The 27,643-nt window shown below is 36.9% G+C and overlaps 1 long non-coding RNA gene across 13 annotated transcripts in view; it reads left to right on the top strand.

The window, feature by feature from the left end:
- Positions 1-27,643, top strand: part of LOC113255713 (uncharacterized) — a 178,126-nt gene that overhangs the window by 18,427 nt on the left and 132,056 nt on the right. The window contains exon 4 of one of the 13 annotated variants that reach the window (XR_008958641.1): positions 11,333-11,396. The exons of the other annotated variants lie outside the window; for them this stretch is intronic. This is a non-coding gene — a long non-coding RNA (uncharacterized LOC113255713). The remainder of the gene's footprint in view (positions 1-11,332; positions 11,397-27,643) is intronic. 13 annotated transcript variants of the gene reach the window in all.

The following is a 27,643-nucleotide window of genomic DNA, read 5'->3' as shown; positions in this document are numbered from 1 at the left end:
GGTGCCTGGGTGGCACAGCGGTTAAGCGCCTGCCTTCGGCTCAGGGCGTGATCCTGGTGTTCTGGGATCGAGCCCCACGTCAGGCTCCTCCGCTAGGAGCCTGCTTCATCCTCTCCCACTCCCCCTGCTTGTGCTCCCCCTCTCGTTGGCTGTCTCTCTCTCTGTCAAATAAATATAAAATCTTAAAAAAAAAACCACATTATGAAAGATACTGTTTATCTCATTTGTCTATTCTGGGTCCTGGAATCTTTATTATATAGTGAAGCAGGGCTTGTTGGTTCTGTGATTTGATTTTACCATGCTTGCAAGCTAATAAGTTAGGCTCGTAGTGTTTCATCAATGCATGAGCATCAGTGTATTTGCATCCCCCTCATTCACATGGGAGTGACTCAGAGAGCCTAGTTGGGAGCCTGTACATGTAGTTGGTTGTGTTACAAGAAAAGAACACCAAATGTGGGAATCCCCTGCTTTTATAGCAAGCAATAGCTTGCTCTTTGGAATCAGGGCATTACTCCATCTCTCAAGATTGCTCACTATAAATACAAGCTTGAGAAATGGCCTAGGCAAGGAGTGGTTAGGGCTTTGCATTCTTGGCACACTCTGTAAGAATGTGCAGAATGCCAACTACCCATGGTATATCACCTCTCCCAATAGGTCCTTTTAGTTATGGTACCTCTTTCTAACAATGCTTGGGGAAAGAAATGCTTCACATTAGGATTTTTAAAAACACTAAATACACATTTTCATATGCAATTGACCTATGTATACATATATAAAATTAGTATTAATTCTTAACAAATGGAATACTGATGTCAATTTCCATTTCTTCTCAATTAGCATTCTTCTCTGTTGTGGTCCAATCTAGATTTATTTTCTTCCCAGTCTTCCTAATCTTCCTTTGGAAGTTTCCATGCAAATCTTCCATGAAATGGTGGCATTTTTTTTTTTTTTGGTATCAAAGCCTTTATTATTGGCAAAAATTTCTTCTACTATGCATCTGCAGTTCTAGACCTTATTTTAAATATGGTCTTTTCTGGGATGCCTGGGTGGCACAGCGGTTAAGTGTCTGCCTTCGGCTCAGGGCGTGATCCCAGCGTTGTGGGATCGAGCCCCGCATCAAGCTCCTCCGCTATGAGCCTGCTTCTTCCTCTCCCACTCCCCCTGCTTGTGTTCCCTCTCTCGCTGGCTCTCTCTATCTGTGTTAAATAAATAAATAAAATCTTTTAAAAAAATGGATTAAATATGGTCTTTTCCTAATAGAACTGTTGTACACCTTGTTTTCTTTGCCATGCCCTGTTTTCTGCAATGACAAAGGCTCTGGTCTACTCCTTTGGTAGGAAAAATTCCTTCTTGTTTGATATAAGAACTGAAAACCGGATGGCTACCTGGACAGAATGGACAGAATGACTAACATAATGCTTCCTTGGTAACATTATTAAATAATCTCCTTCTAGTTACCTGCATCAGTTCCAGGAAAACTGTTGTTTAATCATTTTATTCTCAGCATTGTGTGGGTTGGTAAAAATCCATAGAAATAGGATTCAGTATCCAATCTATAGATGTTTTATAAAAAATGAATGTCTGTAATGAATAAAATAAGACAAAAATTGAGTGCCTATAGTTTATAACTATCAATTATGTGTTAAAGGTTGTGGAATGCCTCTCATTTCCAAATATAATTTCAAATCAACACTCTTTTATCGTCCAAAATAATATTTTAGTCATATATTTTGATCTAATTAGTGCTAACAAAGTTGATAGAGTTCACTTATATCTCTCTCTTTGCTTATCCCTTTTGTATATGAGAAAGCAACAAGGAGATGAAATAGCTTGTGTAATCTGTGAATACAGAGAGGTTAACATCTTGTTAATTTTCTTTCAACTCCAGTTTTATTGTTTCAGAATTGACCAGCCCATGTATCTTTTGGGGGGAAGGTTATGCTCAATGGGATATCAAAGGCTCATTATATTTTGAGAAATGGAGTAAAAATAATAGTTTTCTCTATTATTTTTCAAAATTTCTCCTGATGTTAGTAACTCCCTAGATGGAAGTCACATTTATTTAGAAACCACATTAACATTTTAAGGCCATTTTGGTGCTAGTTAATATATATACTTTCATTATACTAAAATAGCACCTAGACATTCCAAAGGGGTTTCAGAGACATGATGGTATAGCAAGGCACTGTTATTTGAAATGAGGAGCAAGAGCTCAACTGAGGAGTGAGAGTGTCTGAGTTTAAACCTAGTGTTAGAATTTACTGGCTATCTGACCTTGGGGAAATGAATTGATCTTGAGGCTTCAGGCCTCATATGATGGTAATAGAGGATTTAGGGCTTTTTGGATGATAAATGAGATAATCCATGGAAGGTACTTACTTTGTTCAAGTGGCTGTCACATAATATTCATTCTATTAATGATAACTTCTTAATATTCCTTAGGATTATAATAATAGAATAATAATAACAATACTTAATGAGTATTTTCTATGAACTTGGCACTGCAATTTCACAAGCATCGACTCATTTAATCCTCACTGCAGTTCTCTGAGATAGTGATCTTGACACAAAGGATTGCATTATGAAATCACACACTCAAGGATTAGAGATCTTACTCTGCATCAAGCTTTACTGATATTTATTACAAGTAATCTTGAAAAGCAGGCTTAGCGAGGAGAGGTCTGGGACCACCAACACAGATCTCCATGTCCTTTCTTGCTGCACCAGGATTCATTCTGGCATGGATGAACATATGAAATCTTTAAGTAAGTAATGCAAGTTGCTACCTTATTTACACAAAAGGTAGCTTTTGCAATAATGACACATTTCCATTTCATACTTAGTTATTGATACCTGACCTCTAAATCCCTAGATTCTAGATTCATCTACTATAAGCAATCAAAACAGATCAGGTATATTCTGCTAAAGGCTTTCCATAGATAAGGACTGTATTAGTCTGCTAGAACTGCCATAACAAAATACCTACTACCTGCGTGGCTTAAACAACAGAAATTTATTTTCTCAGAGTTAGGGACTAAAAGTCCAAGATCAAAGTGCCATCAGGTTTTGTTTCTAATGAGGTCTGTCTTCCTGGCTCGTAGGTAGTAGCCTTCTCCCTGTGTCCTCACTGTGTCCTTTTCTTGTGCTGAAATATGGAGATACAGAGGTCTCTCGTATCTCCTCCTGTTCTTATGAGAATACCAGGCCTATTAGATTAAGTCCCACCCTTATGACCTGATTTAATCTTTATTGTCTTTTTATAGGCCTTGTCTTCAAATATAGTCATATTAGAAATTAGACTTTAACCTGGACACAATTCAGCCCACAACAAGGACTCTCTCATTAGCATCATTTGGTAAAATGATGACTTGACATAATTAATGTTTGCCAGTTTTGTCATTAGCGTGTTCATAAGGAGATTTAACTTGGTCAACTTCCTTTTTTTCTGGAGGCCTCCCTATAGTAAAGGGAGAGAATGGATTGCAAGAATATTGCTAGCTAGTTTCTTCCCAGGCAAGCACTAGTATTATTCCCATTTTAAGGTTGAAGAAATTGAGGGACAGTGAGTTTAAGTTAGTTACATAAATGAGGGATCCTGGATCATAAAGATTAGTTTATTGAATACATACATGAGGCAATAAACTACGTAAAAATCATCAATCAAATACACATTTAATTTTTTTCTCTTTTTTACATTTAATTTCTTAATAACTTAAGATTTGAAAGAAGATATTCTTATAGATACATAAAATATGCACATGTATAGCAATACATTGAATGAGAATATTACACAAACCTAGTCTATTTAGTGTTTTTCTTTCTCAGGAATGGCAACACCATTTGCTTCAGCAAACCAGAAATCTAGGAGTTGTCCATGGAATTTTCTCTTCTTTTTCCCCATATCAATATTCCATAATGAATTCTGTTGTTTCTACATTTTAAAAACCTCTGAAGGTGATTTATTTTACTTCACCTTTTCTATACCCCCTCGTCTGAGTACTATCGCCACTCTCCTGAACTACTGCAATGATAAATTTCCAGGTGAGAAAACAGCCTATGCCATCACACTCTAAAATATCGTCTCTACACCACTTGCAAAATTATCTTTCAAAATGAAAATCTTATCATGTCCTTCTCCACTTAAAATATATTAAGGATCCTCATTCTTAACATAATAACAGAAGTCTTTCCTATGGTCTGTGAGGCACAACATGGTCTAGCTCCCAACTATATTTCTAGCTTCAAATCACACTATGCTCCCCCTTGTTCTCTGTATTCCAGCCACTCTGGCCATTTTGCAAACTATTGTAATTTTGGTGTTTTCTCCTTCCAAATAGTTTTTGTATATGCTGTTCCCTCTCCCTTTTGTTTGGGTGGGTTTTTTTTTTTTTAAAGATATTATTTATTTATTTATTTGAGGGAGGGAGAGATTGAGAGAACGAGTGAGAGGAGGGGCAGAGGGAGAAGCAGACTCCCTGCAGAGCAGGAAGCCTGATGCTGGACTCGATCCTAGGATCCTGGGAACAAGACCTGAGCTGAAGGTAGACACTTAATACACTGAGCCACCCAGGCACCCTGTTTGGTTGTTTTTTAAGTTATCCTTGTGACATCAGTTATTCTTTGCTCAATGAAGTCTTCCTTCACCTGTCTGACAAGGTCAGATTCCTCAGTGATAGCCTCGCAAGACATGGACTCTTGGTAATTTCACTGAGAAACAGCTAACTGAGAGTCAATTCCATGAATGACCAATTTGCTAGGAACAAATTTGGCAAAAGCCAATTGGCAGATGACCAGTTCATCACCCTGGCCTAGGATGGTTCCTGCAGCTGTCTTTCTGGAAGAGGTAGAGATAGGCAGAAGCTTAAGTCTGAAGACAGAAAACTGCATTTAAAGAGAATCCCGCCATTTGCTTACATTAGATCATTGGGCATTAGAGAAGGGTTTGGCATTTGAAATGTGAAAACATGAAATTGATATTCAGCCCAGATAGACTGTCAAATTTGGGACTGAAGAGCTGTCATAAAAGGACTGTACTGAAACTTCGGTGAAATGAAGACTTCAAAAAATCCCCAATAATTCAGTGAATTGGTCATTTGGTGAAATGATGATTTGGCAGACTACTTTTCATCAAATTGATTTTCTAGAAATTGGCTTTTGGCAAACTCGCTTTCAGTGAATTGTCTGTTAGGGAATTCAGTGAATCAGTCATTTGGAAAATTGACTTTTGGCAAATTGACTTTCTGCAAATTGATTTTTGGCAAATTGGCTTTCTTATAGCATCGTGTACCTCACCTTGTATCATTTTTCATAGTTAATGTTTTCTGTTTGTTTTATGATTATTGGAATGTCAGTGTTCTCCCCCACTGTACAAAAGCAACACAAGGGGAAATACCTGTTTTTATTCACCGTTATATTCTCAGCTTCCAGCACAGTGTGTGGCACATAGTTAGGACTCAATAGATATGTAGAATGAATGGGAAAAAATCACAATTTGCTACAGATCAAAAGGGGGAAAAGAATGGATTTGGGACACCACTCAGTGGGACTTAATTACCAAATATCTGAAGGACCTGATTATATGGCAGTTGCTTATAGATAAGTGCCTATATGAATGTTGCACATATATAAGATGGTACCATTTTAACTTAAAGTTTAACAATAGCAAAACTTTATATATTCACTAACTTCCAAACTTTACATTATTAACTCATTTAGTCCTTCCAACAGTCTGTTGGAAGGATTACCACTGTGAACTTCATGTTACAGATTAAGAAGCTGGGGATTGGGAACTTGCCCAAAGTCACACACTTGCCTGAATACAGGCAGTCTGGTGCCAGCTTTAGCCAGTTTATTGCAGATTTAGTAATTCAAGAAAATTGGAATTTTGGTCAAAATTAGGTGATGGGAAATGAACAGTTTATAACTTTTAATATCTCTTAGGATAGCCATGGACATGGAAGAGGAAATAGGTTATGAGAAAAGAAGAGTGTTCTGGGTATAGATAAAATGTGATCTAAGAATGTAATTTTGAAAAGTGTCATGGAGGCTAATGGTTGATGATGGACTAAATGATGGCTAGGCACAGTGCAAGGAAGGGGATTTTTAGGTCCTTTGTATCTACATCAGCCTCCTGAAAAACTACCTCTAAAACATATAACATATATGAAAACAGGGTCCTTGCTTTGTAAGCACAGCATCAATGCAAAAATCCCTCTCCCTATACTGGAAATAAAATAGTGTCTTTGCTGTTCAAATTCAGCTTTAAGACAATTTTCCTGGTATCTCCTTACCAGATCATTATTCCAAGTTCCTTCTATATAGAAATTCTGGAGCTGAGTCCAGTTCTCATAGGATCACCTGCGTGGGAATGAAAGCAGCAGATGTGGGAAATGTATCAATGATAATATGGAGAGTGAGGAATGGGATTAAATAATTCATGGAGGCCTTCTTAGCATTATTAAAATAGTAATAGTAATAAAAGCATCATCTGTGCAAAAAGAGATCAACAAGAGAGGATGAGAACTTATTGCTTTAATGTAAGCTTTTGTGTTTATTATTTGGAGAGGAGCGGTACTTTCTAAATGTACTATATTTAATTTTTACAATAAATTTGTGACTGAAGTATTATTTTATGGATAATGAAACAGACTCAGGGTAATTTTCTCAAGGTCATATATTGAATAAGTGATCTTGAGTTTCTAACTAAGGTCTGTCTTATTTCAAAGTTCATGTAATTTCTACTCTACCATACTGCTCTTGTAGGATATTTTTAGGTAAGGATAATAATGATGGTGTTGAAAATTGAATGTTTATTCTCAAGCACATATTGTACAGACTATGAAGGAAACAAAGCTTAATCTAAGAAATGAATGTTGGTGACTAATACAAAGGAAAGAGTTAGGTATTGTGGTGAGTAGAGCCTGTTTAACTGGAAAGATATGTTACCACAGCCATTTATCAATACAGCAGCAATATATTGGCAGCACAGCTATCTTTTGTTTAAAGATAGGACTGACCGAGAGGCTGTTTTTGAGAACATACCATTGAATTTATCTCTAGAGATTGAGCATACACTTGAAATAGACTTCATACATCAAATGAAAGATGAACTGCTTCTTGCAAAGTTTCTTTTCTCAATAAGATGAAAATGTTGATTATTGCTGAAGATTTTGTGAAGAATGTAATAGTGATAGACCAAAATCGAAAAGTTCAAAATGATTCATGCAATCTTTCAGAAAGCTTCATCAGCAGTTTTAATTGGCCTTGTAGGGAACTGTTCATTTCATCAAATTCTACAGAAGCAACTGGAATGGATTCATGTGTATTTCTTTCCTTACATTATGCTCACTATTTTTCTTCTATGATCAATCTATGGGAACTGCTATTGTTAGGCTAGAAGTTACATATATTATAGTCATATTCACTGTTAAAATTAATTTGAGTTAAATACCATTTTTTTCATACGTGCTAAAAAGTAAACACATATACATTTTTAGATCTGTGCATTTGTTTATTCTAGACAGAGCTAAGGAAGGTATAAATTTGAGCTCCAAATATTTTAGAAAGCATCCGATGCATTATTTACCATCAAATTTTTTAAATAATATTTTGTATTTTGGAGTAAGGCAGGATTTCAAAAAAAAATGCCTTTCTTTTTAGAATTGCCTCCACTCTTTAGCCATTAAAAAAAAAAAATCTCTGAACAATTTCCCTTCCCAACTCTCCAAATGCATACACACACAATGACATAAATTTGCGACCAGGATTTGTTGTGTGATGAAGTGGAAACTTTGCTTTTTAACTTTCTTTTTGGTATAGTAGCAGTAAAAGTTGCACATTTTCTTTTTCTTTGTGTGAATAATGCTGCTTCATTGATTTTGTGGTTTCATCTGTGAAGGAACTAATCTTGATCTTCCAATCTCTGTCTTTTATAACTTTTTAATGACATAGCTCAAGATAGGGTTATATGACAGATGAAATTATTTCCAAAGAAAGCAGTAATGGGAATATTACTTACTCTATAAGGTTTGGTTTGCTGTAGAATCTTCACAAAGCAGAGCTCATTCAACAGTGAAAAATAAGGTGTTCTGAATATTTCTTCCTCTGACTTTTTTGAGTTGATAATCGAGACAGTAACATTGCCTTGTTTATTTAAAGAGTGAAAACAACATTAATTTTGTGTGTGTTTAATTAAGTATGTGATTAAATAATGAGAAAATGCCATTTTATGCAATTTTTTTCAGAACATGGTAAAAATGTTGATTAAAATTTTCTTAGTTATGGGCACATTTTTAGGTAAATTCCTTTGCTTTGTTAAATCAAACCATACCTTTCTTGGCAGTATTTTTCTGTCTGAGTGATACAGATAAGGGCAAGTTCATTACAGTCCAATCAAGACAAGACATGTTATTGATCATAGACAATAAGAGATAGTCATGTAATAAATGAACTTAACTACTTGCTTTGGTTAGGCCAAGCTTAATGGATATGATAGTATTTTCTGTGGAGGAAGTTTGCTAATATTTGGAAATGTGATTTCCGTCTGAAAGTTGTTTATAAGTCTCTGTCTTTACTATTATTGACCTGCTAAATTTTTGGTAGATCCTATATGGGGAGACTTTTCTCCTCCATATGTTATTAATTAAGAGACTATGAACTGTTCACTTTGTAGTTTACTGCATTTCTATTTTATGCTAATTTATTTTAGTTCAGATTTTTGGGTAGCCCTGTGAAGAATGGGCTGATGAGGGACAAGATAAGACACAAGGAGACCAGTTAAGATGCTATTGCAGACCAGTTAGGATGTTAGCCAAGAAAGGACAGAGGTTTGAACTAACATAATGTCAATAGAGATGATGTTAATAAGATGATTTTTATTTATTGAATACTTTCTGTGTGCTGGATATAGTGCTATGTACTATATTGGATTGTTTTATTTAATACCATGTCTCTATGAAGTGGGTTCCATCCCCATTTTACAGAGTAGAAAGTTGAGATCTAGAGAGGTTAAACAACTTATGTTTAATATTATACAGTTAGCAAGTGGTATTCCTGAGATTCGACTCTAGATCATGGGCATACAACCACCATACAACAGACAGAAATACTTAAGAGGAATAATTTAGCAACTGATTAGAAGCAGGGAGAATAATGCCAGGGAGCTCAGGTGTGACTCTTAGGATTCTTGATTGGGTACCCTGGTGAATGATAATGCTTGTCTCTGGGTCATGGAATACAGAATGCGGAATATGTTTAGAGGATTAGGGTGTCATGTGTTTAGTTCTGGACATCTTGAATTTAAGGTGCTTTTGAGGCACATAGAGAAAGGTCACATAGACTATGTGGATCTGGCGCTCTGGCAAGAATCTGGTCTAGAGTGCTTGGCATGATGCCTGCCATTGTATAATTCTCAATGAATATTTGTTGGACAAAATGATAGATGGAGAGAGAGGGGGAGAGAGAAGAAGAAGGAGGAGGAGGAGGAGGGGAAGAAGAGGAAGAGGAAGGAGGAGGAAGAGGGAACTGGAGGAGAGGGAGGAGGATGTGGAAGAGGAGGAGAAGGAGGAAAAAAGAGGAAAGGAGAATTGGTAATCATTAGTACAGTTGGTATTTGGGACTGTAGGATTGGATAAAATTACCCAAGGACAGTGTGTCAAATGAAAGAGGAGAACTCAGAATAGCTCTGGGCACATTAGCATTTAAGAGTCAGATAAAGAGGAGGGGTGCCTGGGTTGCTGAGTTGGTTAAGTGTGGGACTCTTGATTTTGGCTTAAGTCATGATCTCAGAGTCCTGGGATCGAGCCCTGCATCAGGCTCTGTGCTCAGTGCGGAGTCTGTTTGAGATTCTCCTTCCCCCTCTCTGCCACTCCCCCATGCTCTCTCTCCTTCTAAAATATATAAATAAGACAAATCTTTAAAACAAAGAGTCAGAAAGGAAGAGGAACTTGAAAAGATGACAGAGAAGAGCAAGAATTTTGAGAGAATGATATCACAGAAGCCAGGAAGATTGAGGATTTCAAGAAGGATATTAATAATATTAAATGTCATAAAAAGAGCCCAATGAAATAATGATAATATATAACTAACCCTTAAACGGCCCTTAACATATGTTGGGCAGTGCTTTAAGGATTTTATATGTTTTAGCTCTTCAGGATAAATCTGTGATGTAGGTATTTTTATTAACCATGCTTTACGGATATGAAAATAGAGAGATGAAATAACATACCTTAGGTAATTGGCAGAGCCAAGGTTGTGAACCCTGAGAATGACCACAAAGTTGATGTTCTTAAACCACTATGCTGTTCTTGCTCACAGAAACAGGGGCCAAAATGTCCGTATAAGATATGGCAGTTAGCAAATCATCTATGACTTGGAAAGTTCCGTTTCAGTGGGATAGTGTAAGCTGAAGAAGTAGGCAGTGGGGCATTAGGAAGTCAAGGGCCCAGCAGGCTTCTCTTCCTGGGAGCTTGGCTATAAAGAAGAGACAGGAGAGTTCACCAAAGAGATACTAGGGCATAAGGAATTATTTTAGAGTGGGAGAGATTTTAACATGTTTATGTGGTAAGAAAAAATATCCTAGGAGAGAAATTTTGGATGATACTGGAGAGATATGGCAAAGGAAGATTGGTAAGTATGAGTTCTATGTGCTTTATTTGATATTCAGCTTGAACAAGAGAGAGAAATGCCTATTTTACAGAAAGAGAAGAGTTAATGGCTGGATAGAGATCCATCTAGGTCTTTTTGACTGGGCCAGTGGTATGTTGATGGAGTTCATGCTTAATCCTCCTGTTATCTCTATAACAAGTACTTGTTACTTTTTTTTTTCTTCTGAGCAGTCACTCCTTCTTTAAGGGAACTATTCCCATCTGTCTACTCCTGTTCACTCATTTTGTGGGTTTCTCCAATCATTAGATTTTGTTCCCTGCCCTCCATTTGACCAAAGCTAGGCCAACCAGTTTTTACTCTTCCAAAGTTAAAACTTGTATAAAGACTTGTAGGGACAGCAGGTAGTTGGAGCAGAGTCATTTGATGGCAATGATGTTTTGAGCTGGCTGTCTTCTTGTCCTTTCTGAGATGATTCCTTTTCAGATCTTCCTTCAGTTCCATGAGCATCAATATAGCCTCTTCACCCCCACCCCACCAAAAATATCTCTTTTGCTTAAATCATTTGCAGCATGCATTCTGCCTGATATAATCTCTCAGGAGAATTTGAGGAGTGTGGCATGAAATAAAGAGATTTTGGATTGTCTGTTAGCATTGGTGAGAAAACATGACAGGATCCTGCTACTCCCTTCTCACCACCCATCTGTGGTTTCACTTTCTGTGGTTTCAGTTACCCGTGGTCAACTGAGGTCCAGAAGCAGATGATCCTCTTTCTTCTGTATCTTCTTCACAAGGTAGTGCCTAATGCTTTGTCACAATGCCTGAAACATTTTCTTCAATTCATCTTATCGTGAAGGCATTTTATCACCTCACATCACAAGAAGGTGAATACAGTATAATAAAGTATTTTGAGAGAGAGACCACATCCACATAACTTTCATTACATTGTTATAATTGTGTTATTTTGTTGTTTTTATTGTTAATCTCTTACTGTGCCTAATTTATAAATTAAACTCTTTCTTAGGTATGTCTGTATTGGAAAAAACAGTGTATATATAGGGTTTGGTACTATCTATGGTTTCAGGAATCCACCAAGGTTCTTGGAACATACCTCCTATGCATAAGGAGGGACGACTATTGAGACAGATAAAAGTATTGCCTAGAAACACTGAAGTCCTACTAAAGCATAAAACCACTCCCTTCAATTGCAATTGCTTTTTGTTTGTTTGCTTCCACCATTCCAGCCTCCAATAGAAAATAGACTATAGGGAGTAAGGAGATAACTCATCTAGAATAGTTATACTGACTTTTTAGAATCACTGTTGTTTAGTAGGTGATCCACTAGGAATAGTTTTTAAGGCAAATTTCATTGTATTTATAAGAAAATAAGCACCTTTTCCAGAATTTTTAAGTTAAAGCTTGTCAAAGGGCCACAATAATGTTTGATTTACTTGGGGTTATTTAAATGCTGAATAAAGTCTTAATCCTCAGCCAAATTCTTCATCATAGATTGTTCACACTATTAAAGACACTTTCCAATTAAATTTGTGAATTTATGGGTCTTAATGTACCATGAGCATTCTCCATAATTTCACACTTAAATGACTAGCTTATCAAAAATAGGATCTGACTCCAGCACTTAGAGTATTCACATAGATCATCAGTATGCATTTATCAGTATGCAATTATCATTTGTTGTCTGTCATTCCTTAGAAATAAGTTTTCATGATTTTGTGGAGTTTTACAGCTCATACATCCTTTTGCTGCTGATAATTTTTCACATATTGTGGATTTGTAGTAAATTTTATTATTGACAATAAATAATAGAACAGTAATAAAAATAGGTTAGTGAAATGAATAGGAAGGTAGAAATACGCTACAAAGGGATAATTTGGTGAACAACTTTTCTGATTTCACTTTGAACACGATTCAATTTCAGGAAAAGAAATTTATATTAGACACTTGAAAAAAATGCTCTGACTCCTAGAATTGTTTTGATATTCAAGAGAAATTGAATGTCTTCTTTGATGCTGTGCAGGAGCCACACACTCAACTTCTTTATACTAGCAGTATTTTCTCAAGTTATTTAAACTGGTTTTCCGTTTGTCAGATAGGATAATGATACCTTATAGTGTTCTCAAAAGTATAATCCAAGTGACCCCAGATAAAATATTTGTATAAACTCAGTTATGCTTTTGTTATTTACTGTGCAAGCTCCAGCACCTTGTCCAGTATTCTAAGAGATATCCGGGGATATCTAAATAATTTTAAAACACTTATTGTGGAAGTCTGCAGAGGTACTTCAGGGGTTCTACATGCATTTAATTTGAATATCAGTTTTTATTTATTTTTTATTTTTTTTATTTTTATTTTTTTTTAAAGATTTTACTTATTTATTCGACAGGATAGAGACAGCCAGCGAGAGAGGGAACACAAGCAGGGGGAGTGGGAGAGGAAGAAGCAGGCTCATAGCGGAGGAGCCTGATGTGGGGCTCGATCCCAGAACGCTGGGATCACGCCCTGAGCCGAAGGCAGATGCTTAACCGCTGTGCCACCCAGGCGCCCCTTTTTTTTTTTTTTTAAAGATTTTACTTATTTATTCAACAGGATAGAGACAGCCAGCGAGAGAGGGAACACAAGCAGGGGGAGTGGGAGAGGAAGAAGCAGGCTCATAGCGGAGGAGCCTGATGTGGGGCTCGATCCCATAACGCCGGGATCATGCCCTGAGCCGAAGGCAGACGCTTAACCGCTGTGCCACCCAGGCGCCCCTGAATATCAGTTTTTAAAAAGATTTTATTTATTTTTTGAGAGAGAGAGAGAACAAACACTGGGAGGAGCAGTAGGAGAGGGAGAAGCAGACTCCCCGCTGAGTAGGGAGCCCGATGTGGGACTAGATCCCAGGACCCTGGGATCATGACCTGAGCTGAAGTCAGATGCTGAACTGACTGAGCCACCCAGATGCCCCTTGAATATCATGTACATACATACATACATACATACATACATACATATGTATATATTAGTTTCAGAGGTAGAATTTAGTGATTCATCAGTTGTATGTAACACCCAGTGCTCATTACGTCAAGTGCCCTCCTTAATGTCCATCACTCAATTGCCACATCCCCCCACCCACCTCCCCTCCAGCAACTCTCAGTTTGATTCCTACAGTTAAGAGTCTCTTATGGTTTGCCTCCCTCTCAGTTTTCATCTTATTTTATTTTTCCTTCCCTTCCCCTATGTTCATCTGTTTTGTCTCTTAAATTCCACATATGAGTGAAATCATATGGTATTTCTCTTTCTCTGACTGACTTACTTCGCTTAGCATAATATCCTCTAGTTCCATCCACGTTTTAGCAAATGGCAAGATTTCACTGAATATCATTTTTACATTAAGTTTTTATTTATCACACACAAATACACAAAACTTGAAAGGCTTATAACAAGAACAGCTCTTCTTTTCTCCATCCTTCCTACCCCCACTCTCTTCTCCACTGCTTTCAATGCTATTTTAGTTTTATCTTCTGTTATTTCCACCATATTTCTAATATACTAGTCTTGATTTTTAAATTTTATTATTTTTAAAGTTTAGAAATAATTTATTGTAAAACATTAAAAAACAAAAAAATGGAAATTAGACAATGATAAGATAATAATTTTTAAATTTTAGACTTTCTTTCAGTTGGCTTCCTACAATGGAAGATGAAGATATAGCTCTTGTATTTCCCCCTGTGCATTCCCCCTGTGCATTTCCCCCATTGCATACCCAGCCACAGACCTACACATTCCTTTGCCCTCTTATCTTTCCATATAACTATGTCATAATTTTTGTTTAAATGAATGATATTTATATATATAGTTATAAATATGTAAATATTTTTCATAGCTGAGCCAGGTTTCTATTTTCTTTCTTGTACAATTTTTACCTTTCATGGAGTTAACAATTGCTTCATTTTAAAAATTTGCTTTGTTTTTTGATTCTCTTTTTAATTATATATATATATTTTTTTGAGTGTAGTTGATACATGGTGTTACATTAGTTTCAGGTATACAGCATAGTGATTTGACAAGTTTAAACATTATGCTGTGCTCGTCATAAAGGTAGGTACTATCCGTCACCATGCAATGCTATTATAGAATCATTGACTATATTTCTTATATTGTACCTTCTATTCCTGTGACTTGTTCATTCCATAACTGGAAGCTTATATCTCCTACTCCCCTTCACCCATTTTGCCCAACCCCCCACTCCTCTTCCCTCTGCCAGTCATCAGTTTGTTCTTTGTACTCACAGGTCTTATTCTGCTTTTTGTTTGTTTATTCATTTTTTTTAAAGATTTCACATGAGTGAAATCATATGGTATTTGTCTTTCTCATTCTGACCTATTTTCACTTAGCATAATACTCTCTAGGTCTTTCCATGTGGTTGCAAATGGTATGGTCTCATCCTTTTTTATGGCTGTGTAATATTCCATAGTATATATGTGCACGTGTGTGTGTGTGTGTGTGACCTTGCTTACCCATTTGTTTATCCAGGGACTCAGGTTGCTTCCATATTTTAGCTATTGTAAATAATGCTGCAATAAACATAGGGGTGTATTTAATTTTTCAAATTAGTGTTCTTGGTATATTTGGATAAATACCCAGTAGTGGAATTATTGGATTATATGGTATTTCTATTTTTAATTTTTTGAGGAACCTCAATACTGTTTTCCACAGTGGCTATACCAGTTTGCATTCCCACCAACAGTGCATGAGGGTGCCTTTTTTTTCCCCCACATCCTTGCAATACTTGTTATTTCTTATCTTTTTTATTTCAGCCATTCTGACAAGTATAAGGTGATATCTCATTGTGGTTTTGATTTGCATATCTCTGATGATTAGTGGTCTTGAGCATCTTTTCATGTGTCTGTTGGCCATTTATATGTCTTCTTTGGAAAAATGTCTGTTCAGGTCCTCTGACCATTTTTAATAGATTTTTCTTTTTTGGTGTTGAGTTGTGTAAATTCTTTATATATTTTGAATACCAACCCCTTATTGAATATATCTTCTCTCATTCAGTAGGTTGCCCTTTTGTTTTGTTAAAGGTTTCCCTTGCTGTGCAAAAGCTTTTTGTTTTGATGTAGTCCCAACAGTTTGTTTTTGCTTTTGTTTCTCTTTCCTTAGCAGACCTATCTAGAAGAATGTTGCTATGCTCATGTCAGAGAAATTACTGCCTGTCTTCTTTCTAGGATTTTTATGGCTTCAGGTCTCCGTTTAGGTCTTTAATCCATTTTGAGATTATTTTTGTGTGTAAGAAAGTGGTCCGGTTTCATTCTTTTACATGTAGTTGTCCAGTTTTCCCAGCACCATTTATTAAAGAGACTGTCTTTTCTCCATTGTATATTCTTGCCTCCTTTGTTGTAGATTAATTGATCATATAATCATGTATTTGTTTCTGGGCTCTCTATTCTGTTCTTTCTATGTTTCTTTTATTAATTTAGCCTCCAAATTTCCCATAGAACTTTGAAATGCTTCTCAATATAGTAAAATACATTGATGATTTGTCAGTTTTATGTTTTTTTCTGAAGCCAGTGCTTTCAGAGCCCTTGTTAGACTAGACCCTAACTGGGATTGACAGCTCTGTAGGTCTGGTGGGACTCTCCTTCACCAACATGTTGGGAGTCCTCTTTACCTCTGTCCCTTTCTGTGTCCTGCTTTTTTCCTTCTTTTTAGTTTATCTTCATTTTAGTGGAGATCATTCTTCAGTAACAACCTAAGAAATGGTGCATTGGAGTGAAATGGTTGAGACCTTGCATGTCATTAAATATCTTTTCTGCTCCCATACTTATTTCATAGAGGGGTTGGGTATAACATTTTTGGGTAGAAAGTAATTTTCTCTCAGAATTTTGAAGGAATGCCTTTTTTTGTCCTTTTGCTTTTCCCCGGCAATTTGTATGTTGAGTGAATAAGGAACTTACATTTAGTCATATGCCTTCAAGGAGCTCAGAGTCTGGAGAGTGAGTAGAATATGGAAAGAAAGGGTTAATGTTTGTATATTTACCATATGTCAGGCAACAGTGTATTATCTAGTTTAATCTTCATAAAATTTAACTTTATACTAAAGCAGCTGAGGCTTGGAGAAATAATTTGCCCAGGGTCACTCAGATAAAGATTTAAATATATGTGTAGCTGTAGTGCATGTTTTTCTCATTCTCTAAGGCTGCCTTCCAAATATACCAGTAACATCTTGTTTGACCTCAGTTAGCAGTTTGGTATTTTAGTTCTTAGGGCCATGGCTCCTGGTTTCATATTTGCCTCTTTCTAGCAGAATTATGACTTATTATGTATAGAGTACTCAGAGAAATACAATAGATACTGTATAATGCTAGCTATTGTAATTATTAATGTTGATTTTTAAGTGGACTCTTCTGGGACCTGCTCTCCTCCTCTCTCACTCTGTTTGTCTAATTAACTTCTCATTTTTAAAGTTATCAGCTCCAGTTTCATTTCCCTAGTAAAGCCATTCCAATTAGACAAAGTCTCACCTCCAAAACTGAATGTTTCCATCTACCTCTCACATTGTAGACTTTTGGAACTTAGTGATTTTCCTTCATATCGTGGTTGGTAATTATGTGTTGGTGATTATGTGTTTTTATCAGTATTTGTTTCAAATCTGTTTTCCCTACTCAAGTCTGTGCTCCATGTCTTTTTTGCTCACTTTTATACCCATACTAAATACTTGGAGCATAGGTATTATGTAAATATTTGTTGAAATATTAGTTGAATAAATGAATATTAAGCACATGCAAATCTAAATATATGTTTTTTCCCTACTGCAATAATATATTTTAACAGAAAGTTAATAAATAACAAATAACAACTTTTATCATTTTTTCTGTGTTTCTTATGCATTCAAGTATAGTGTTCTCCCTATATATCTGCCTCAGAGAAGGTGTAGTTTGTAGGTCATTAAAGGGTTATTTCGTGGGTTGCAAAGTCGATTTAGTGGGTTGTGACCAGTTTTAAAAACATGATATATAATAGAGGAGAAAATATCAAAGTATATCACATATAACAAGGGGTAAGTATTATCTCGTGAAACATTTGTTTCATATTTCATCTCTCTCTATATATATGTACACACATATATTTTGTGAAGTGGACCACATTATAATAAAGAAAATTTTTTACTGTGAGCATGGTTAAGATGTCTTGCCAAATCAATTGTTCTAGGGCAGAGATCAGCAAACTTTTTTGGTGAAGGGCTAGCTAGTAAATATTTTCAGTTTTGTGGTTCATATGGTCTTTGTCACAACTATTCAACTCTGTCATTGTAGCATGAAAGCAGCCATGAAAAATAAGTAAATGACTGGACATGGCTGTTTCCAGTACAACTTTACAAAAACAAAAGGCTGGATGAATTTGACTTAGAGTCCTGGTTTGCTGACCCCCTGCTCCAGGGGAACAGGTTGGTGGGGAAGCTTCTATCCCTCTCTCCACCTTGTTAGTTGAAGGAGAGAGGGAAATAGGCTGCCCCCTAAGCTAAGTTATCTCATGCTTTTATTCTCGTTACTTTCCTTGCATTTCTGACTATGTGATAGAATTGAAAGAGAGTTTTCCTCTGTGTAAAGAGGAGCTTGCCACTCTCTTTACAAGGCTTTTGCCTATGTCTTGTGTGTGACTGGAGCCCCATAGAGTTGTACCATCTAGCAAAGTCTACTCTGCGATTCTGCTTCTAAGAGTAGGTCTTAAGGACCAGACTCAGCGTGTTAGTAGGATGCCGACTTAGGTCTCAAGTCCAGTCCATGTTCTCAAATCCAGCTATTAATAGACCTGAATTTTAAAGTGATTGTGCTTTTGTCTTGGTCGAATAAAATGGATTCTATTGTTATAAGTTCTTTGTAAGAGTACTTTATAATTTAGAACACAGAGGGGTGACTTGAAGGTCTCCAAACATCCAACATTAAAAATCAGATATTCAATCTATATTTCAAAAGCCAAAAAGTGGAAGTTAGGTTTTCCGTTCTCTCCAGAATAATATATGTCTCTCAAACTTTTCTCACTTCAACCAACCTGAGAAATATGACACTAAAGTGATTCTGATTTGGGGTGAGGAGGGGTTGTGGAGGGATGATATCTATTGAGAATAACTTCTGTAGAAGAGTGTGGCAGTTGTAATAGATTGGCTACACCAAAACACCAAATTCTTTTGTAATCCCCTCCGTTTTTTCTTCTACGGAGTGCTTGAAAATCTTAAAGATTCATGTGCTTTAGTCTCCCTTGAAGCTACAGTGAGCCATGTGACATAGTTGTGGTAAATGAAGTAGAAGTATTTTTCTCCCTTTTCTTTCTAGATGAGGTGGTTCCTAGCAGGTGCTTACAGGTGCAGCAGCTGTCTTGCATGCAAGACCAGGAAAACTCCCTGCCTAGGATGCTGGCACAGGAGATGGAAGGAGTATGTTTGCCTGATAACACCATTGGGCTTTTAGATCCCCTACCCCCAGAGTTTCTGTTGCATGAGTTAAATGAGTTCCTATGGTTTAAAAAACTATAAGTCAAGCTTTTAGTTTAAAGGTGAACACAATCCTAAATGATACCAAAAGAAGCTCAGATTGTTAGATGGAAACTGTTATTATAAAATAATGCTAGGGAGACATAACCTAGGTAATGATAGGGGAAAAAAGCATTTGTTTGCAACTTACTACTTTGAATGAATAATAAGTTGTAAGTTATTCATAATGCTAAATCATTACTTCTTTAAATGCAAGAAGTTGTAGTGAGACTCTTAGAACTTTATAATTGTAACAGTTTCCAAACTAGGGAAAATTTCAGATCTTTTCATCCACCATGGCCCCCGAATACCTAGTGTATATTAAATGCCTAATAAATGCATGTTGAATGATTAATTAAAAAATCATTGAAGGAATAAATGAATGTGAAAGATATTTCCTGGAGGAAGTATCATAGGTGATCTCACCAAAAATATTTAAAAACACAAATCAAGAAAGGTATAGAAGTTCTTTTTTTTTTTTTTCAAGATTTTATTTATTTGTCAGAGAGAGAGAATGAGAGAGCACACAAGCAAGGGGAGCAACAGGCAGAGGGAGAAGCAGACTTCTTGCTGAGCAAGGAGCCTGATGGGAGACTCAATCCCAGGACCTAGGGATCATGACCTGAGCCAAAGGCAGACGCTTAACCAATTGAGCCACTCAGGCATCCTGGTATAGAAGTTCTTATACTCATTTTCACTGATGTCAATAAGTTTAAAAGATTGATGTGGAACCTAATATAAAAAATTTTCATGTTCCAGAAAGATACGATCGTGCCTAATTTGAAAGTAGGAAGGACAATTTAACATGGGAGTGTGTAAGCAAATAAACAAATGGAAACATGACCTTTTAATTTTACTATTCAAATTAAAATTAATTTCTAAAATGCCCATACTTTTGCCAAACTCTTTTCTGAAACTGAAAGGGACAAAATGTACTGTAGGAAGCACAATGACATTTTAGAATATAAAATTTAAGTGTTTTTGACTACAAGTTTGGGAGGAGTCTGAGTGTTTTACTTTTTTATAAAACTATAATGGTAAGTATAGTGCTTTCCTGAGTTCCATAGTAGTGAATTATTGAACATGAGGGTTGTGGGAACCCTTGGATTTGTAGCCAATTGGTGAGAAGTGTGGGTGTCCTGGGGACCCCCTCAACTTGTAGCTAACATTGGAAGTGAAAGCAGTCTTGCGGAAGACTGAGCCCTTAACTTACGGGGTCCGTGCTAATTCCAGGTGCTTAGTGCTGAAGTACACCCGGTCTGGGATAGAATGGGATATTTTCCATAAGAAATGACAGGTGTTTGCAGCTCAGTAGCATTTTCAGACTGTGTCCTGTCTGCCACCAAGTTGACTCTATGAGGAAACACACTCCTTGATGGAAGTTAGTATGCAAGTGGTTTATTGGAGAGTATTTTGGGGATCAACACCTACTGAAGGGAAGGGAAGGGGGGAGAAGGGTTGGGCAGGGGTGATTAGAGCTGTGATGCAGTCTCAGTGGAAGCCTCTACTGTCCCTCTGGAGTATTCTAAGGTGGGATGACTCCTCAAAGCTGTACCAAGTTGGGGCTAGAGGGCTGGGACTTTAAACTATTATATTGATCAGTTATTATATGTAGGCCACCCTGAAAGTAGCTGTAGCTTTGGATAAGGATGTTTTCATTAGCTAAAGTGGAGAAGGAAGTTGATGACTCAGGATTGTCTACTGGTAGCTCTCCCAGAGGTTGGGATAATGAGTTCTTCATTCCTAAAGGGGCATCTGAGTGCTGCATCACAGAATCCACCCCACAGTCTACTCCTTATACTTCTCAGATCACTTTCTTCTCAAAACCACTTCTTTTGACAGTGGTTTCAATGGGATTCTGGTAGCCAAAACTTAGAAAGATTACTGGGATGAACTACAACCTCCACTATAGCTGGTCTTGCAACTGAGTCTCATCCTCTGCCCCCTTTATTATCTATCTTATATTGTCCTCACTTTCAGCTAGAACTTGTGGTCTCAGTGTCTTACTTGGTAACATGGCCCAGAGGCCAGAGGGGAGGGACCCTTTGCCATCCCCCACGGTGCCCACCCACCAGCATCTACCAGGCTGTCTTGTTCTTCCTTTAAGTCAGGAGTCACAAGCGACATTTTTTTCAATTAAGGGGGAAAAAAAAAAACACAACAACACAGCCCTACCTTTATATCTGCCAGGAGCGTCTGCATCACTGTCTGTGTTCCCTCCTTTGCTGCAGGTTGGCTTCTCCAGGAAGTAGATTCTTAGATGGAATTAGTGTGTGGGAGGTTTATTAGGAATGTTTGTGGTAGCAATGCCTGTGGATGGATGTGGATGGAAGAAAGCAGGATGAGGCAGAATAAAATGTTGAGCTCCTGTAATGAAGTCTGAATGGAGGCCTCAGCTGACCAGATGGGGGATTATAAAGATGGAATGAGTTGGGGAAAAGGGCTGGAACTTTATATGCACAATTTGTCAATTATTGGATATAAGACTCCTAGAACAGAGCCATGACTTTGACCAAACTGGCTTTCTTTAGCTGTGACAGTTCTCAGAGGGTGCTGTGGCTCAGGGCTGTCTGCCAGAATAACTAAAAGTTGGATAATAAATCCTTCATTTTTGGAAGGGAATCTAGATGGCACAATACAGTGTCTACCACTGTAGGAAGTTGGAGGCCTTTTTTTAATTTGCACAGTCTAAGTCTCAGTCCAAGCCACATCCATAACTTGAGAAAGACCTCTTTTTAGATGAAGCATCTTCATAAGCTGCAGGAAAACACCCTTAAGATTCTTAGGAGCCATTTGCCTAATTGAGAGTCTACTGAGCACCATCTTAAATCTTTTGAGATCTTAATAAAGGTCTTACAATCACATCCTTCAGTTGATCTTTACTCTGAGGACATTTCTTTAAAAATTTTTTGCTGGAGAGATTGGGTTGAGAAGCAGTTTTACATTGCAGCCCAGCAAGTCCAGGGCCCTCTATATTTCCTGTATACTGTTTGCAAACTGATTAATTATTTCTTTGTGATCTCCCTGTTCTGGTACTTTATCATACACAGCTCAAGGAAGGCAGTTGACTCTTTCAACACTCTCACTAGCTCATTAGCTGTATCCACAAGTTCATTAGGTACATTATCTGGCTTTCAAATTACTTCAGCTAACAGTGTTGTCAATTATTCCTCCATTACTTATCATGAGATTCCATTTTTCCAGACTCCAGTAACAATCATCACCACCTCTGAGGCCTAACAACAGTTTGTTTACCATTCCCCCAGCCATCCTTGCTGTGTTTCCAGCCTTTGCTCACCACATGGTCCCAAATATAATGATGCATGTTTACGTTTTTTATTAAGTCAGAGGCCTACTTCTAGGTACCAATTTCCATAGCAATTATTTATTGCTATGTAATAAAGCACCCCACACTTTGTGGTTTAATACAACAACCCATTTATTTACTCTTGGTTTTGCAGTTTGACTAGGTTCAGCTGGGTGGTTCTTCTGCTAGTCTTTCTTGGGGTCACTGATGTGGCTGCAATAATCTGGCTGTTCCCTTGGACTCCCAGTACGTGTGGCTTTTAACTCGGACTGTTGGCTGAGGGCTTTTTTAGTTTTTTTTTTTTTTTTTTTTTTTTTTTAAAGATTTTATTTATTTATTCGACAGAGATAGAGACAGCCAGCGAGAGAGGGAACACAAGCAGGGGGAGTGGGAGAGGAAGAAGCAGGCTCCTAGTGGAGGAGCCTGATGTGGGGCTCGATCCCATAACGCCGGGATCACGCCCTGAGCCGAAGGCAGACGCTTAACCGCTGTGCCACCCAGGCGCCCCAAGTTTTAAGTCTTCTTTTGCAGGATAACCTGGGTTTTTGTTTGTTTGTTTGTTTTTTGTATATATGGTCAATGCAAATATTCAAGAGGGTGAGAAAAGAATTCTAAAGTTTGGGTCCAACGCTTAGAAGTCACATGGCATTACTTTGTCACGTTCAATTGGTTAAAGAAAATCAAAGGCCAGCCCTGATCCAGGGGTCGGGAAGTAGACTCCACATCTTGATGAGAGAAATTTAAAAGAATTTGTGGTCAAAATATTTGTATTTTAAAATAGTCTTGGTTAGCTCTCTTTTGGTATCTTCTTCAGGCAATGTCTCTAATATTCATCCACTTTTTCATTCACTTCTTTATTCACTTACTCTTTATACTTATTCTTTATGTTATATTCTTTATCTTAGTCTTTATTCACTTAGAGTTATTAAATGTAAGTTTAACAAATATTTGTGGGATATCAAATATGTATTAGGCATTGTGATGAGCTTTGGAGATGCAAAGATCTATACTTTGGATACTGATAAAAAGTTCTTATAAAATTGCAAAATTCTGAGAGCTTTATTATGACTTTTTCTTTCTTGAGTTTTAGGTGTATTATCATTGTGAAAAGCTTATAACTTATGATTCAGTTGAGCCACTCAGTTGCAAACAAAAGTTATAAAAGCTGAATAAAATGTCAAGATGAACAATGCCTTTCTGTGAATGAGTTTTTCTAACTTCATTTTCAAAATAGCTTGATTCCAGACCACATAAATTAATAAAGAACAAGCAAAGATTTATTCCCCCCCCCCCAAAAAAAACCAAGACAAAATATAGGGCTTGTTGTATGCTTTGTTTTAAATGGTGAGGTTTTTTGTTTGTTTTTGCTTTTGTTTTTGTTTCTTTGTTTTTAATGATTCAGAGAAACCCCTTGGATATCCAGGCATCTATCAATGCCATATCACCAAACCTAATGGGCTATGAACGGAAGCTGTGTCTCTGGTGGGGAATTCTGATCAATCAAGAGAACTCCAGGTTCATCTCAAGTCTTTTCTTCAAGGACTTCCTGACCAGCCTCCCCCCTTCCTTCCCTCAAAGTTAGTTGCTTTCCCTCTAGGTTATTACAGCAACTGGTATAGCACCCTGAAATAGTGTGTATGGAATATTTTGAATTATTTGTTTGACATGTAATTTCAGTTATGATCTCAAGAGCAATGACTTATCTTTGCATTCCCTGGATCTACCATGTACTTGCTGTATGGTCGACACCTAATATCTTTATTAAATACATGAATACATGCTATGATAGTTTGCCATATGTGAATAATTAAGATGAAGTTAGAATTACTCCATTTGCTTTGTAAACTTCTAGAGTGCTGGAAATACCTGTTAAAGTCATAAAAATTCAGGGTTAGAAAAGACCTTTGAATCAATCAGATCAATACTTTTTTCTTTTTTTTTTATAGCTGAGTGTAAAGACTCGGGGGTTTAAGAGACTGCCTAAGGTAACACAGGTAGTTAATGGTAGAATAAGCACAAAGCCAGAGTATTTGCTCACCAGTTCACTATACCAATGTGTTCTCTCATCCCAGGATCTCTGAATTTTAGGTCTTATTTTTAATTGGGCAGAATCTTCTCCAGTGCTATCTAGAGTAACTATGAATATGCACTTGTCAGCATGGACTTTACCTCATTGATTAGCGAGCTCCCCAAATCACTGTTTTTGAGAAAATCTGTTGTTTTCAGGGAAAAAACCTTGGTATTTCCATGTTATATTACTCTCCCATTCTGAACTGTATCCTTGGTATATAGAAAATGCTAAGCAAATATGTGTTGTCAAATTTATTCATCTTCTTGAAATGTAACTATATTCTAAAAAGTCAGGAATGAAAGTGTGGAGTTGGGAAGGGACAGGCCTTAGAGATGTGATTATCCATTTGGAAATGATGAGAAATAAGATTAGGATGGTAAGATATGGAGCCAGTTTGTGAAATGAATTGAACAAGGAGAAAGTTGTTTGAACACTGGACTCTCTGCCCATTGTAAATGGCGACAGACTGTCTTGCTTCTTGTGTTCGGTTAAAGAGAATTGCAAAGTTTTCACTGGGGATTGGTATGAGTCAAGCAGCATATTGGTACTGCTAAGGCTGATTTGGTAACATATGTAGAGAAAGAGAAACTATGTGGAGGAAGAGAGTCGGATATTAGCACATAGATTCACGCAAGCACACACAGGATTTCATAATAATCCAAGTGTGAGGTCATGAAAATATGGTCTAAAGAAGTAGTAGGAATGCAGAATATGACACAAATCTCACATCTTTAAATTAATTTAACTAGTATTTTATTTTCCAGTTGCTCCACTGTTTTTCAGAATCACCTGTATTTTCTTGCTTTTCTTACCCAACTTTCACTTTGAAATATTAGTCATTTCTGTGGTACTTATGAAACTATGGAGAAAACGACTATTTTAAAGTAGTGGAGGAGAGACAGGAGATATACTAGAAGTCTTCATACAGGCAAAGTTCTTTTTGATTTGTTTTCATTATTACTGAATTTTATCCATCTTTTCTCTCATACTGGTCAAATTGGGAGGCTTTCTTAGACTTTTTCCACAGGTGTGTCAGGTTAGAAATGGTGAAAAAAAGGTGAAAAAAGTATGTACATTAGGATTTTGAAGAATAAAGGATGAGGTATGGAGCTACGGAAGCTGATGGAGGAGGACCAAAAATTATGACTATAAGTTAGATATTTTTTCCTTATTTGCTTTTTCTACCCCCCACCCCCAATTTTGGCTCAAGGGTCCTAGAGAGAGAAGAAGGGCCTTTATTGATTATAGAGCATTCCTATTTCCCTACACACTTGATTCAGCACTCTAGAAAGAAGGATGTATCATTCTTTGTGATCACATTTCTATAGGTTTTCAATCCTAGATAAGCCATTTCTTGGAGTTTGAGAGTAAACTTTCTCTGCTCTTAAATCTTCCGTTTTTTTTCTCTGCTCTCTATTACACACCTGGAATTTCTGCACAACTGTCCTGTGATTTGGGCTGCATTTTTTGCTCTCCAAATGCATCCTTCATGAAAGTGATATAAGAATGATATATTTAAGATTTTTTTATTTAAAAAAGTTCAATTGGTTTTTAAGCAGATTCTTCACTTGACAAAGGAATTAACCATTAGTTTATTGTCAACATAGAGTCTCATGGCGCAATTAAAGTATTTTATTAAAACTTCTATTTATACTCTAAGTCATCAAAACATGACAGAAGGATACATAAAGGTTGGCAACTGATTTTCTCAGTGAGGTGTCACCAGGTGGCAGCATCCCAATAGATCACCTCATTCAGCTTTACTGGTTCAAAAACTGATTTTGATTTATCTAGAAGTGATAAGCCTCACACTCAACCAGCCTACAAGATATTGATTTCTCTACTATTTCATTGAAAGTGCTCCTATTGAGGTCAACCACTAGCCCCTTTTTGACAAATTTGATGGCTAATTTCCTCCCCTTTATGTTACTCACATTCTCAGCAATATTTGACTCAGCTGATTACTCTCTTCTTGAAACTTACTGTACTTGACTTCTAAAACATACCGTCCCGGTTTCTTCAGACATTACTGGCTTTTCTTTAGTCTCCTTTGCTTGCATGGCATTCTCTGCTTGATCTATACATAGTAGGGTGTTCAGGGTTCAGTCCTTAGCCCACTGTCTTCTTTATGTTTGCTCTATTTATGCAATCTAATCTAGACTCATTAGTTTAAATGCTGTCTATTTGTGATGATTCCCAAATTTCTATTTACATTCCTGCACGCTCTATAAACTATAGAGTTGTATATCCAACTGCCTTCTTGTTGCCTCAAATAGGATATCAAATGAGCATCTCAAACTTAACAACTCCAAAACTGAGCACTGAATTCCACCACCCACCACACCTGCCAATTGGCTCTTCCCCTTACTTTCCCCTTCTCAACAAATTCTTCATTCTTTTTTCCCCTTCATTCCCCAAAGCTAGTCCATTAGCATGTCCTCTCAGTTCTGTCTTCAAAATATATCCCAAATTCAAGTGATTCTGTCCTATTCTCATCAACTCAGCTACCCCCTAATTCTGAGTATGTCTTGTTAGGTACATTTACATTTATGATAAATACGTCTTTTTCTGTTGTTTTCTTTGCCAGTATATTATGGTCTTCTTTTCTCATTTTATATATATGTATACACATTCATATTTACATGCATGCATATATACAATAAATAAAAATGTACACATGTGTATTTACACATACATGTATGTATTTATTGTTAAGAGAAATTCAACCGAGTATGTTTAAAGGTCACGTTGGCTTTATTCAGTGATTTGTGAATCAGGCAGCATCCCATCTACCAGTAGAAGGGAGCTCCATTGCCCTGTAGAAAAGAAAAGGTTTTTAAAGGCAGAGAAGGGGCAGAAAGAGGATTATTAGTAAAGAATGCATTGTTTCAGGCAAGGTCACCTTCCCAAGGGGAATGAAAGGGCCTGCTGGGTGGATTAACTCATTAATGCTGATCAGGTAATTCCAGATTGATTGGTTAAAGCTTTCATTCTTGGGTGGTTGAAACTGCAATTAGATTAGGTATTAAGTCTTGGTTTGCTGACATGGAGTTTAGCAGAAGTGACTCCATTTTGGGCCTGCTGTCTCCTTTTTAACACTATGTATAACTTTTGGTCTAAATAATATTTGTCA

Source organism: Ursus arctos, unplaced genomic scaffold (assembly GCF_023065955.2).
Source record: "Ursus arctos isolate Adak ecotype North America unplaced genomic scaffold, UrsArc2.0 scaffold_11, whole genome shotgun sequence".
Lineage (NCBI taxonomy): Eukaryota > Metazoa > Chordata > Mammalia > Carnivora > Ursidae > Ursus > Ursus arctos.
The sequence above is the reverse complement of the archived record's forward strand: the minus strand, read 5'-3'. Positions and strand labels throughout refer to the sequence as shown.